Below are 13,300 nucleotides of genomic sequence, written 5' to 3'. Positions count from 1 at the left end.
GGTTGGGTTTGGGTTTTTTTTATTATTCCTTTGGAGAGGGAATTCTCCAAAGACATCTGTACTAAATGCCAATTGTGTTGGGTTAACCTAAACAAAGAGCATGTGCTAGTGCAATGGCAGTGAAGGCCATGCTCTTCTGTTGATGAGAGAGACCAGTTGTGTTTGCAAGTTAAAGAGCAGCAAAAGGTCCCAAGACCAGAGACACCAGAAGAGAAGAGCACTGAAGCCTGCAGAGGAGAGGAGAAGGAGGCAGCAAAGGAAGCACTACCGTTTTTTCCCAGCAGCTGTATCATCATCAGATTGACCATTGTGAAAGCAGCACCACAGCTGATAAGCTGCCAAGAAGCCAAAGGTCACTGCAAACTCTCTTGCAACAGATTGGGAAACCTTCCCATTTCCTATGTTTTCACCATCCAAATTCCTCAAACCAACTGTTCCTAGGAATACAGTTATCCTCACAACTCTGGTATCTTTTGCCAGGTCCCAGAGAAAGAGCCTGGGGCCAGGGCAGCATTTTGGCTCCCAGAAATCCCAAGGCAATGAGCTGCCCACACAGACCCCGGTGTGGTTTCATTTTAATCCCTGCAGAAACTATGCCATATGAAGGCAAATTTATCTGTTGGTGTCAAAAAGGAAAACATAACTGGCACAGTCAACTAATTTGCGGCCCCCCTGCGGATACCGGTTGATGAGTTACCTCCTCCTCTTCTGCCTCCACGGCCCATTAATAAGACAGCACGAAAGACTGCAGAAGAAGGATGACGATTGCTCATGTATTTACCACTCTGCCAGCAAGCAACTTTTTTTGTGTTGCTGTTTTTGTAAGAGTGATTTTACAGGAGTCTTTCCAACGCCTTCACATGAAGGATATTGGAGAGGAAAGGGAAAAGAGATTGCAGAGGATTTGTCTTAATTTCTGATTTCTCTTGTCAGCCTTGTGAAAGGCAGTCCTTCCCCAGCGAGTTGACCATGCACCATTACTGTCAGTGTGAGTGCAGCTACAGACTATCCTCAAGATATTACCTGCCTTTTCCCTGTGCAAGGAAAGCTGAGATTAGCGGGAGAACAAGGAATGTAATGGCCATTGAGTGACCTGACTAAACACAGAACTTCAAATTATGGAAAGCAAGATTTTGATGGTGGTACAGAGCAAGATGAACATCAATAAACTTGTTAGAAGATGAGAGGTAGATATTGAATAGGTGGGAACACCTGGAAATACTGTGCAGAAAAGGAACCAAAGGGTTTGGATGACTCTGAAACAGTAGAACTAGTGCAGGAGAGCTGCCAATCTAGTTCATATAGGATGAAGAGGGGGCAGGAGAGAGGGATAGCAATGCAGCATCTCCACTGACAATATCAGTGGATATTGTCATTATTGTCACAAGCATTTCTGAGTGAGAACAAAAGGTGATTGTTGAAGTGTGACACATTATAAGGGCAGCTTTCCTTCGGCAGCTCAGAAGGTTTGTGGGGAAAGAAAAAAAAAAAAGTCATGATAGACCGTGTTGGGATGGAAGAATGGATGGGATGTAAATTGCCTCATGCACTGCAGCAGCATCCACTGCCTAAACTACATGGTAGTTTCTTGGGTTAGGGTGAGGAGAAATACATTAGAGTAAGACCACAGAGACATTTTGCATTCCCCCTGCCTCTCTTCATGTGCTATTTTTGCATGACACTGGGTATGAGACTGAACACATCACTTCAGCTACAGGCAGCAATTTTAGGGTCAATTGCTTCTTCATCAGACACTGAAATCACAACTTTTCAAGCATCAAATTAACTGTGAATGATTTAGGGGACAGTGAACTTTAGTTATGCATTATTACAGTGGGTCCCCCTCCTCAAAAGCCTATCTTGTAATCTCTGTTGATATGCTAGGTGCTTACTTTTTTTTTTTTTTTTTTTTGCTAGAATCACACTTTAAGATGAACTCTGCAATTACACTACTTTCTTTTTGCTCCATCAGCTCATTCCTGACTGTTATGCATTCTCCAGCATAGAGATCTCTAGTGAAGGAACACATTTTCAAACCCACATGAAGCATTTTATCCATTTATCACAGAAGTACATCAATATAGGTCTTCCAGCTGAAAGCTTTTTAAAGTTTCCTCTAAACTTTTATGGTTCAGCTTGGATTCGCTCCTAATCCTCAGGCAGGCTAAAAAGACTCATCTGGCATCGCTCCACAATGAAATAAATAAACAATAAAGCCTTAATGAGGTCAGCTGTCCAAAAAAACCCCAAAAATGAGGCTATGCATCTTCCCCTGATACTATCATGACAAGCACAAGCCCTGATGCTGCAACGGATTTAACTCCAGATCCAGCTGAGTCAAACTGTTATTTAAACAGCATCCCAGCCAATACTCCAGTGGGCTAGAAGAGATGGAAACTAATGGAAATCAGAAAACCATTGCTGGGGATGATGTCACATTCAGATTTATAATTTCACTTGCCAGTGGAACTTCTAGGACATAATCAAACTTTTATATTTTACTCTTCCATGCAAGTGTTATTAAAGTGTGCATATGAAAAAATGTTCTTTAAAATGGAAAAGACTGTCCAGAAATATCCTGCAAATTCTGTAAATCTTCAGGCAATCTAAATGAAAAGTGCTATTTTGTATCAAAATGGGATGCTCATAAAACTTTATGGAAATAAGATTGTTGACATGAGAAATTATGAAACCAGTTGTGCAATGGAGATTTAACATTTAAGTGATACATAATGTAAAGCTGAGGTTGGTTTGCTGTGTCTCCATTTCAAGTCTACAGTTCTACCTACACAGCTTGGTATCTGACCACTGAAACAACTGTGAAAGCTTAGCACATCACAAGCAATGAGATGTATGACTGAAAATTCCCCATTGCTTTCAGTAAGGCAAAGGCAGCATTAAACATCATCAGTATCAAAATCTCCCCTCTATTCTTGCAATAAAAAAACTAAGTGCTGTTTGAGTTTCACAAAACACAAGCTGTGGTAAGTCCTCAGAAGGTGAGAAACTTCAGGTCTTAGCAAGGTTCCACAGGTTCACCCAGGAACACCTCTATGAAAAAGCCATACACCCATACTGAATGAACATATACATAAAAACGGTATATGTATGTATACACACTCAAGTACATATATATTAATATAAATAATGTATAATTTATATAAAGCCTGCTCATCACCCAGCAGGTGGCACTCGTACCACAAGCTCCTGAGGCTGAAGGCTGTGAGCAGACACTGCTCTTCTACAGGAGGCACCATCTTCCTGAAAGGCAAAACCACCATGGGTACCAAAGTGTCCACCACCCTTTTGCAAAACCTTGTCACATCAAGCATCTGGGCCAAAATCCTATTAAGCTTTCTAGCCAGGCACGACCTCCATTGACTCCCTTGACAGCTGCAAGACTCCCCTTCATGCTGCTAATTCTCAAGTTCCCTTGTAGTCTTTCCAGAGAAACAGCATTTTGGGGACTGAAAGGATTCTGGAATATTTTTTACATAGAAGCAATACAGTTAAATGCAAAGCTTCCTTCAGACTTCATCACTTCTTTTCTCCATTTAACACACCCAACTAGCTTTCAGTTAGTCCCACTAATAATTTGGGCTTTTGAAGATCTCATGAATGAACAAATCAGAACTGGCAGAGGAAATGCTGGTTTCCTTTGATTAAAACTAAAGTCTTGTTTACACCCGTGACTTTAAGTGTCACTATCATATGTACATTCTTAATATACCTCTTCTTCAGCTGAGTGGTGCTTCAACTTCAGCTGAGTGGGTCTGTTTTAAAAAAAATATTTTCCTTTCAAATTCAACATTCCACCCATCTCCCTCCCCTCTTTCAAAAAAAAACCCAAACAAACAACAACAACAAAAAATAACAAAAAACCCCACAAAGCAACAACAAAAAAACACCCAGCCCCCCCCCCAAAAAATGTTTAGAAGCATCAATGCAAAACATCAGCTCTATGTGGAGCACTGCTGCTGCATGTAAGAGAATGCCTTGTGTCAGATTGAAAGATGCCTTTCCAAGGTCATTTCATGTTCCAATGGGTTTGTTATGAAGTTGTGGAACGGCAGATAAGGTTGCATGAGATAGTAAAGTGCCTTCCTAAGCTAGATCTGGGCAGTAATGTGCAACCAATATTTGAGCAAGGGACTTCTATAACATTCACCTCTGAAAGAAACTTCACATGCCAAGATAAATTCTGCTGCAGGAAGGAGTAGTACTAAGATAGTGAGAATCTGTTTTCCTGCTACCTCCCAATTAAAAAAAAAAAAAAAAGTCAAAGGCCATTTTCTCAATAAATTTACATTAACTGCACATGTTTATGGCACTTGGCAAAGACTGGGGGGATTCTAGGAACATCAGGGGATAGCTTGTTAGGAAGTTTTATTGAAATACCCAACCCTTTGTAACAATGAGGATTTTATGTTAAGGAACTGTTGATACAGAATCAATACTGATGCCTCCAAGTTACAAGAACAAGGATAGCAGAGTAGCTCCCTACTAGGATCCAGGACTAACAATTTCCAAGGTAAAAAAAAAACAAAACACAAAAAAAAAAACCACCAAACAAACAAACAAAAAAACACCCACCACCACACACAAAAAAAACCCCAAACCATACTTCGGAAATCATGTAGTTACAGTGTGAGGAACGATGATCTGGTATTTTTAGGCTGCTTCTAATATAGCCCAAAAATGGAGGAAACCGTATAACAGTATCCTCTTAGCAAGCTTTAAAGGCTGCCTGAGCCTATCCCAAACTCTGAAAGAAGGTAAGCATCTGGCAGCACACTGAATTGCGTGTCACCGTTTCAGCCATCACGACAGGGGCTAAATCCTCCTCTGGAAAGAACAGGGGAACAAGCGCATGAACTCCAGAGAGACAGAGAGCGGGGAGGAGAAAAAAAAAAATCCTTCTCGCTAATAGTTAGCTACATCTTCATGAGGTTTTAAAGCTTGACAAAGGATCACCGATTTGGGAATCAAAAAATGCAAGCACTTGGCACCGAAACAACCCTAGGAAAGGGGCGGTGGGGGTGGTTTCTCAAGTCCCAGATGAGCATTTCGGAGGTCCAACAGCCTGTCAGGAAAAAATTAGAAAAATGGCCACCCGGCGCTGAACTGTGCACAAAATGCTGAGTTTCGGTGCTTCCAGCTCTGCATTACACCCTGAACTCCAGCCCCAGCCCCCTGCGCCCCCACCCCTTCCCCAATAGCCAGGTGCCCCCCGCGCTGCTCCCCGCACGCAGGGAGCCTGAGGGGACCCATCCCGCAGCGCTATCCGCAACCACTCCCGGGGCTCCACTGCTGCTACTTTTAATTCCCCTGATAGTATCACTTTTCTCATGAACTGCTGCTACTACAGAAATGTGGATGTCACCGGCTGAGTAGTTCTGGGTTTGTTTTAATTTTTAAACATCCGAAAAGGTACATTAAAATGGGGGGACGGGGGGGAACAACACATCATAAATATCCACTATTAGACATTTTTAAGGCTAAAGACGCACTGACCCCGCCGCCCGCAAAACCTTGCGGCTTCATCAGGACCGGTCCCAAGACTACATTAACACCTCAAAAACGGGCTACAGACCACCACCCCTTCCTTTCCCTCCACCCCATCAGCACCACCTTGGGCTTACCAGCAGATCTTCCCGCGGCCGTGCTCCAGCTTGCGCAGCGCGGCTCCCCCCCTCCCCATCCCCCTTCCGCAGCCGCCCACGCCGCGCAAAAGCCCCGTAACTTTGCCCTGCGGCCACTGCTGCGCCCCAGCCCCCAAGCGGATCTTCCGCGGGAAATGCCGCGATCCGCCGAGGTGAGAGAGGCGGGAAGGGCGGCTGAGGGACAAGTCTCCCGCAAGAGCCGTACCCGCCTGCAGCGCTCCCCGCACCGCACGGCCCCGCGCAGTCCGGCTCCGCACCGCGGATGGCAGGTGCGCTGCGCCGCCGCCGGGAAGGGGCAAACCCTGCGCACCCCGAAACTACCCGCGGCTGGGAGGACCTGGGGGGACACGAGACACCCCCAACAGCCAAAAGCAAAACGCGGAGGGGGGAGAAGGAAAAAGGCGAAGGAGCGGCCCCGGACCGCAGACCCGCGGCCCCCACCCGGCGTCCCCGCGGAGCGGTGCGGAGCGGTGCGGCGCCCCGCGGGGGCGGCCGGGGCCGCGCACGCCCCTCGGCCCTCCCCGTTGACCTCAAGCCAAGGACAGCTCGGCGGTCCCCGCTGCGCATCGAGACCCGGCGGGCCCTGCTGCGCCGAGCCGAGGCCGGTCGGTAAAGGGCGGCCCGGGGAAGCGAGGGCAGCGGGGAACTGCGGCTCCTCACCTGAGCCTGCCCCGGGTGGGTGTTTTTCGCCGCCGCTGCGCGGGAGGCGCCTCTTCCCGCTCTCCGCGGGGAAGGCAGGCGCGGACAGCCCTGGCCCGCCGAAGTTACGCGCCGCCGCGGAGCTGGGCTCCCACCTGCAGCGCCCGGCAGACTCCGGCAGCCGGCACGGCGCGGCTCGGCACGGCGCGGCTCGGCCCAGCCCCCGGCTCCCGATTGGCGGCGCCGCTGCCACCGCCCCGCCTCCGCCCGCCCGGAGCGCCCTGAGCGCCCGCGGGGGTGACCGGGGTGCGGGGCCGCCCGGGCGGCAGCGGGCAGAGGGTTCCGAGCCCCCTCCGGCCGGGGAGCAGGCGAGGAGAGGTACGGGGCATCCGCTCCCTCTGCCACCCCTCCCTGGAAAATAGTAAAAGCAGTTCTGTAACGGCGCTTTGTGCCATCATTTCGTGTCATTAGGCTTATGAGGAGCGCGTAACCACAGTTGGCTCTGAGAGGCTCCGATGCAGAGGCTGCCGTCCAGCAAGGACTAGTAGAACATGGGCTTCAACGCCGTGAGGAGGCAGCGGTAGCCCTGGCAGAGTGACACAGGGTGAGCGCTCCCTGACAGACCCAGGGAAACCACAAACATCTTTGCAACAGCTAAAAGATAAGACCAGGTTAGCAACCTCAGGACTTCTCGAGCCACACTGCCCAACAGAAAACTCTGTCTCCCCATCCTTTTGGTCTCCTTCCCTCAATGGCCCGTAGCAATTGCAAGTGCTTTTTGTTTAAAGTATAGGTATCCCATGCATGCAAGACACAGAGAAGGACAGTGTGGGGGAGACAAATGAGGATACAGCTGCACTTGTGGGAGAGTAAAAAGACACTTTGTCACCTCCAGATAGTGGGAATCCCCGCCTTGAATTTGGGACTGACCACCCTGAACCTCTGCAGAAGTGAGATCACAGCTCTGTGAACAGAACCGTCTCCGGATGGGAAACCTTCAGTCACACGGGGAGGTGGGGGGCAATACCCACAGAGAAGTGAGAAGTTTCCCAGAGAAAAGCACATTGAGGAAGAACCAGAGCTGCTCAGGGCCGACTTGTCTTGGGCCAAGTGGTTATGAGATGTCCTACCAGGCAACAGGAAGAGCGTTCCCAGGCCAGCCCCTTTAGGTGTCATGCCTAAGTCATTAACACCACGATTATACCTGACCCTGCCCAGGTCTGTAAGTCACGACAAGGCTGACTTATCCTCTGTGGCAGGCAGCCAGAATCGCTGCATTTAGAAAGCCTGCCAGCTACGCAGCACTGGCACTTAACGCCCAGCAAATCCCTCTGCCCAGTGGCAGGGGAGGTCACCTCCCTGGCAGGAGCAGGCCAGCTCCCTCCCAAGTGCCACAGCACTAGGTTGTGGTAGGAAGGGCTGAGGTGCCCCTTGGCCCTCAGCCAGCAGGTCACCTGCTGGCCACCTCTGCCCGAAGTTTGCCTGCTGTGCAAATAATTGCTGAAATCCACTACACGTAGTCTTAAGAGTTCAAAGGATATATGTGGGGGAGACCTCCTTGTGAGAAGAGCATGGGGTGCCAGCCACTGGTGGCAAAGGTTGAAGTTTCAATGAGGAAATTTTTGTTCAGCAGACGAGATAATTTTCTGTGATAAGTTATGCTTAGGTTGACTCAGCAAGAACATCTTGATATCGAAGGGAGTTTTGTGGCAAGCACATTTCCTGGTCACTTGCATTTTTTAAATTTTTTTTCTTCTTTCGGTTTTTATTTATTTATTTATTTATTTATTTTTCTTTCACTGAGGAACTATGTGCAGTTACTCGCTTTTACAGCTTTGCAAACTGATATGCAAGACATGATGGGCTCAAAGAGCCAGAGGCAAAATTTAGTTAAATACCCTGACTTAATTTTTTTGCTATTTGCGAAGCATTCATTAGATGCTAAAGTCTCCGTTCAATGGCAGGATGCACAGGGCAAGGTGAGGGAGCTGGGACCTGGGACCTGGCCTTGGCTGATGCATCAGCAGGTGAGCACCAGCTGAGAGCTGGCATTGTCACACCGAGGGCCACACAGCTCCAGCTGAGGACAGTGAGGCTGGGCTTCCAAGCTGGAGCAGAGCTGTGAGGCGAGGAATAAAGCTCTGAGCAGGAAAGTAGTTTGGGTCACACCATGCAGATTTCCACTGGCTGTTGCAGGAAGAATAACAGAATCATTTTGGTTGGAAAAGACCTGTAAGATCATTGAGTCCAACTGTTAACCTAACTCTACCAAGTCCAGTACTAAACCATGCCTCTCAGCACCACATGTACATGTCTTTTAAACACCTCCAGGGATGCTGATTCAACCACCTCCCTGGGCAGCCTATTCCAGTGTTTAACAACCCTTTCAGTAAAGAAGTTTCTTCTAATAGCTAATCTAAAACTCCCCTGGTGGTGCGTCCCATGATGTAAAGGATTTCTTACATCTGCTAAGGTCAAGGGGTGCTCTGGGCAATAACCAAGGGTGTAGAAAAAGTGCTATAAAATCAGTGTTTGGGGTGGGAAGGCTCCTAGGAGAAGCTGGTGCTCTGGCATGAATGGTAGCAAGTACCTGGAGCTTTAGGGGAACTGGCTTCAGGCTATTCGGAAGCAATTGCTAGGCCCTGCTTTATTGGACAAAATGGCTGAAGAGTATTTTGTTCCGCTGATGCGGGTAAAGGCTGCTCCAGTCCCTGCCGGGGAGGCATTAATTAAAGGAACTAATGGTGAGTTCCTAAAATATCCATCAGAGTGATCAGGATGTCTGCTGAGAGAAATCTGACTTGCTGGGCTTCAAGTTGTGCCAAGTCATTGTCTTCATCAGGAAATGAGACTGTTCTGGGGCAGGTAAAATACAAACAAATCACACTGACCCTCCTCCCATACTTTCTGTTCATATTTCTAAAGCCATGTTGCAGGAGATGGTTACATACGTTTCTTATGTATTTACTTAAAAGACTGCAGCAGCTCTGAGGCTTTTTTTTTTTTTTTTTTTTTTTCCTGATATTGTGGTTAATGCTTTTAGCACATCATAGAGAGGTCTCTCCTTACTAAAATTATCATCCCAAGCACCCCTCTCTGAAATTCCCCTGCTAAGGGTCCCTCGCGAAAGCTACATTAGAAGAATGTTAATCTGATTTATTGTTACCCAGCATGACAACTTGTGGTAGTAGGTGATATAAAGTTGAAAGCTTATGACAGAGAGGACATTCGTCTCTGGCCATGATGTGAACGTGGAAGCCTCAGGAGGCCAGCTCAGGAGAGCACAGGGCCTCTGAGCGTGGGGTGATGAACGAGGAAAAGTATTTACAGCATCACTCTAAAGAGCAATTTACACCAGAGAGCATCATTATTTCCACACATATCAGTACTTCCTAGTGTGGGCTGGCCTCATATATTCAAACTTTTATGGGCCCTCCATTTTATTTGTGTGGCAGTGGTATGGGGTTTTTTTAATTTTTATTTTAAATGTACCTAATTAATAATGTGTTATCTGCCACTGCTTATTAACGCACTGCCAGGTGACTGAGTGGTGGGAGAGCACAGGGCCTGTCTCTGGCTGCTGCTCAGACTATGAAGGAGGAGTCCAGCCCCTCTCAAGATCCATGTTCTGAGGATGAGGCCAGAGTCATAGATTTACAACTAAATTTGGGTTCAGACAAAAGGAGTAGTAAGTGCTATTGTAATATGCTATGCAGATGGCATTTTCTCTGCAGAAAGGCCTTTCTGAAGGGTCTCTGTGGCTTTGCCATCCCTGGCACACTGAATGGCAGAGCTGGCTTCTGGCATCTTCCACCCACCAGACGCATCCCACCAGCCTTCCGCTGCGGCATAGATCCTCGCTCCTGTTTGGTGCCAATCAGTTCCTGAAAAGTTTTCTTGTCTGACAATTTTCCTGCTTACAGCAAAATCCAAGAGCACTTGTTTAAAAGCCTTATTTCCAGTAAATGAAACTGCACACCACAAAAGCAGCTTTGCCCATGCCTGGTCATTTTAAATCAATGGGGTTTGTTAGACAGACCAGGGCAGTGTTTGTTGTAATTTGCCAGTCCCTGAGGACTGCTTTCGAATCTGAGGCCATTATCATCTGAGATTAGAGCTATCCACAGCTTTATTTTTATACTATCATCAGCACACATGATGTTTAAAAGACAAAAAGAGGCAGTGTCCCTGTGCCAGCAAATGCACAGTTTCAGGACTGAAAACAGGTTTATTGAAATCAATGTACATTTTATCATTGATTTCTTTCTGCAGTGAGGCCTCCTTTAAAGCTTGTCAGCTTCTTCTTGTAAAGCTGAAATGAGACTAACCTGAAGTATCAGCATTGAGTAGTTTGATGTGATATTTCTCTCTCTCTCTCTCTCTCTCTCGCTCTCTCTCCAGACTTCTGAGACACCACAGGATTGTTTTTATTTAAAAATATTGTTATCACGTTTACAGGCTGCCTAAAACAATACAAAATGAATGCAAAATTCAGTTTAGCATTTACAGGGGACTTGACCAGATGATCTAACTGGTCATTTATAGCTAGTTATGACAGTAATTACATGTCCACATCATGCCATCTAGTATTTTAAATTCATCCTACACCTTATTTTCATTCAATGAAAGCAATTTGCTTTAACATCATTCTTTCCTCATGTCAGAAGAGCAATTTTTCACTGTTGATAAGAAAATGCCATTTATTCTTAAAAAATTGCAAATGACAGAGCCATTGCTATGTCACCTGAGCTTTCCTTATTTATTGATTATGTCCTTATTTAGTGAACAATTTCAATGAATTCCAGAATAATAACAATCTGTAGTGCATATCTACCAAATCATACAGAAAAGATTTGGCATAAAGTACTGTGAATTAGTATCTCGTCGTATGAAATGCTGCCATTGCAGCCTCCATAGCTTAACCTAAAAAGAAGAAGAAATACATTATTTGAGGTTTTAAGTGGACTGACAGCCTTCTACAATGAGGTGACTAGCTTGATGGAAGAGAGGAGAGTGGTGGATGTTGCTTACCTTTACTTTAGTAAGGCATTTCACTTTGTTTCCTATAAGATCCTCAAAGATAAGCTGTTGATGTATGGGTTAGGTAAGTGGACAGTGAATTGGACTGAAAACTGTATAACCAGGTCTAGAGGGTTGCAGTCAGTGGCGCAAGGTCCAGCTGGGGCAAGTCACTAGAGGTGTACCCAGGGGCTCAATGTTGGGGCCAATACTGTGTATCATCTTCATTGATGGTCTGGATGATGGGCCAGAGTGCATCCTCTGCAAGTTTGCAGATGAGATAAAACTGTGAGGAGAGGCGAATACACCAGAAGATTGTGCTGCCATCCAGAGGGATCTTGACAGGTTGGAGAAATGGGCAGATAAGAATCTCATGTCGTTCAATGAAGAGAAATTCAAAGTCCTGCAACTGGAGAGGAACCACCCCAGGCAACAGTATGTGCTGGGGCCTGATCAGCTGGAAATCAGCTCTGCAGAGGAATACCTGGACATCCCGATGTACAAGCAGTCAACCATCAGCCAGCAATGCGCTTTTGTTGCAAAGAAGGCCAGTAGTATCCTGGGCTGCATTAAGAGGAATGTTGCCAGCAGGTCAAGGCTGGTGATCCTTCCCCTCTGCTCAGCACTGGTAAGTCCATAGCTGGAGTGCTGGATCCAATTCTGGGCTCTCTAGTACAGAAGAGACATGAACTTACTGAAGAGAGTCCAGCTAATGGCCCTGAAGATCAGTAAGAGACCCAAGCTTCTGAGGTATGGGGAGAGGCTGAGAGAGCTGGGACTGTTCAGGCTGGAGAAGAGCAGGCTCAGGGGGATCTTATCAATGTACATCAATACCTGATGGGAAGGAATACAGATGAGGGAACAGGATCTTTTCAGTGGTCCCCAATGCCAGAACAAGAAGTAATGGGCACAAATTAAAACACAAGAAACTCCATCTGAACACAACCCCCTCACACATTTTGTATGGTGATGGCAATCCAATACTGGCACAGGTTGCCCAGAGAGGTTGTAATGGTTCCCTCCTTGAAGATATTCAAAAGCCATCTGGACATGGCCTTGGGCAACCTGCTGTAGGTGCCCTGCTTGAGCAGGGGGGTTTGGAGCAGATGACCTCCAGAGGTCCCTGCCAATGTCAGCCATTCTATGATTCTGTGTGTAATTCAGATATCCCACAGAGCAGCACTCTTCCTACTCCTCAACAAGAAAATAGCAAAATACTACACTGAGATTCCATTTTCTGACTTTGATGAAAGAAAAAATCCTACACATTATTAAAAACACACCAGCATATTAAAACCATATTACGCTTGTAAAATAAAGGCCATTTTTTTCATCCCTTGCCATTAAATTTATGTCTGCATTAATCTGAAAAATTAACTAAATCAACATGTATCTCCCAATTAGTGATGCAAAATAGGTATGGTCTTTAGTTTGAAATGGAAATGTTTCTCTTCAAAGTTTGCAATGCACACTCCCATGTTTCAAATTAAAAAAAGACAACTTCCGATCAGAAAGCTCTGTCAAGATGAAGGAGATGACAATATTGTAGATTGGCCATTCTGCCCTATAATGGCTCGTCAGTCAAGGCCAAAAGTGCAGAGAAATGAGAGAAACTTCTGTCCTTGGTCTGGTTGACCTGAATATGCACGAGGCATATTGCTTTGTTGGACAGGACTGGTGTCTGCCTGCAAGTGTGAAGTCTGGACAATGACAGACCACACTGAAGTGGAAGCACACGCTGATCGTCTTCCTTTCAAACAAAATGAAAGAGAAATTACAGGCTCATTTGTTTAGCGGTAATTGAAACAAGACGAGCCGCCGCCCAAGGTGCAACACAATATAGGAAGGCTGGATCGGAGGCTGGGCTGTGTGGCTAGAGGGGTTTCACTGGAAATTGGTTGCTAAAACAGGAAATGGGGCATTAATTTTGTTGAAGCTTTGCATTGGCTTGTGGGTGGAAAGAAGCACAAAGCGAGCAG

General features: G+C 46.4%; 1 protein-coding gene across 2 annotated transcripts in view; it reads right to left on the bottom strand.

Annotated features, from left to right (window-relative positions):
• Positions 1-6,468, bottom strand: part of EPB41L3 (erythrocyte membrane protein band 4.1 like 3) — a 149,852-nt gene extending 143,384 nt beyond the window's left edge. Inside the window, exon 1 of one of the 2 annotated variants that reach the window (XM_051609574.1) lies at positions 6,324-6,468. The gene's annotated coding sequence lies outside the window, so the exon portion shown is untranslated. Of the gene's footprint in view, positions 1-5,642; positions 5,661-6,323 lie in introns of those variants that run through there. The other variant, XM_051609577.1, reaches the window with a different exon arrangement.
• Positions 6,469-13,300: the final 6,832 nt, after the last annotated feature.

This window comes from Apus apus, chromosome 2 (genome assembly GCF_020740795.1).
Source record: "Apus apus isolate bApuApu2 chromosome 2, bApuApu2.pri.cur, whole genome shotgun sequence".
Classification (NCBI taxonomy): Eukaryota; Metazoa; Chordata; class Aves; order Apodiformes; family Apodidae; genus Apus; species Apus apus.
The sequence above is the reverse complement of the archived record's forward strand: the minus strand, read 5'-3'. Positions and strand labels throughout refer to the sequence as shown.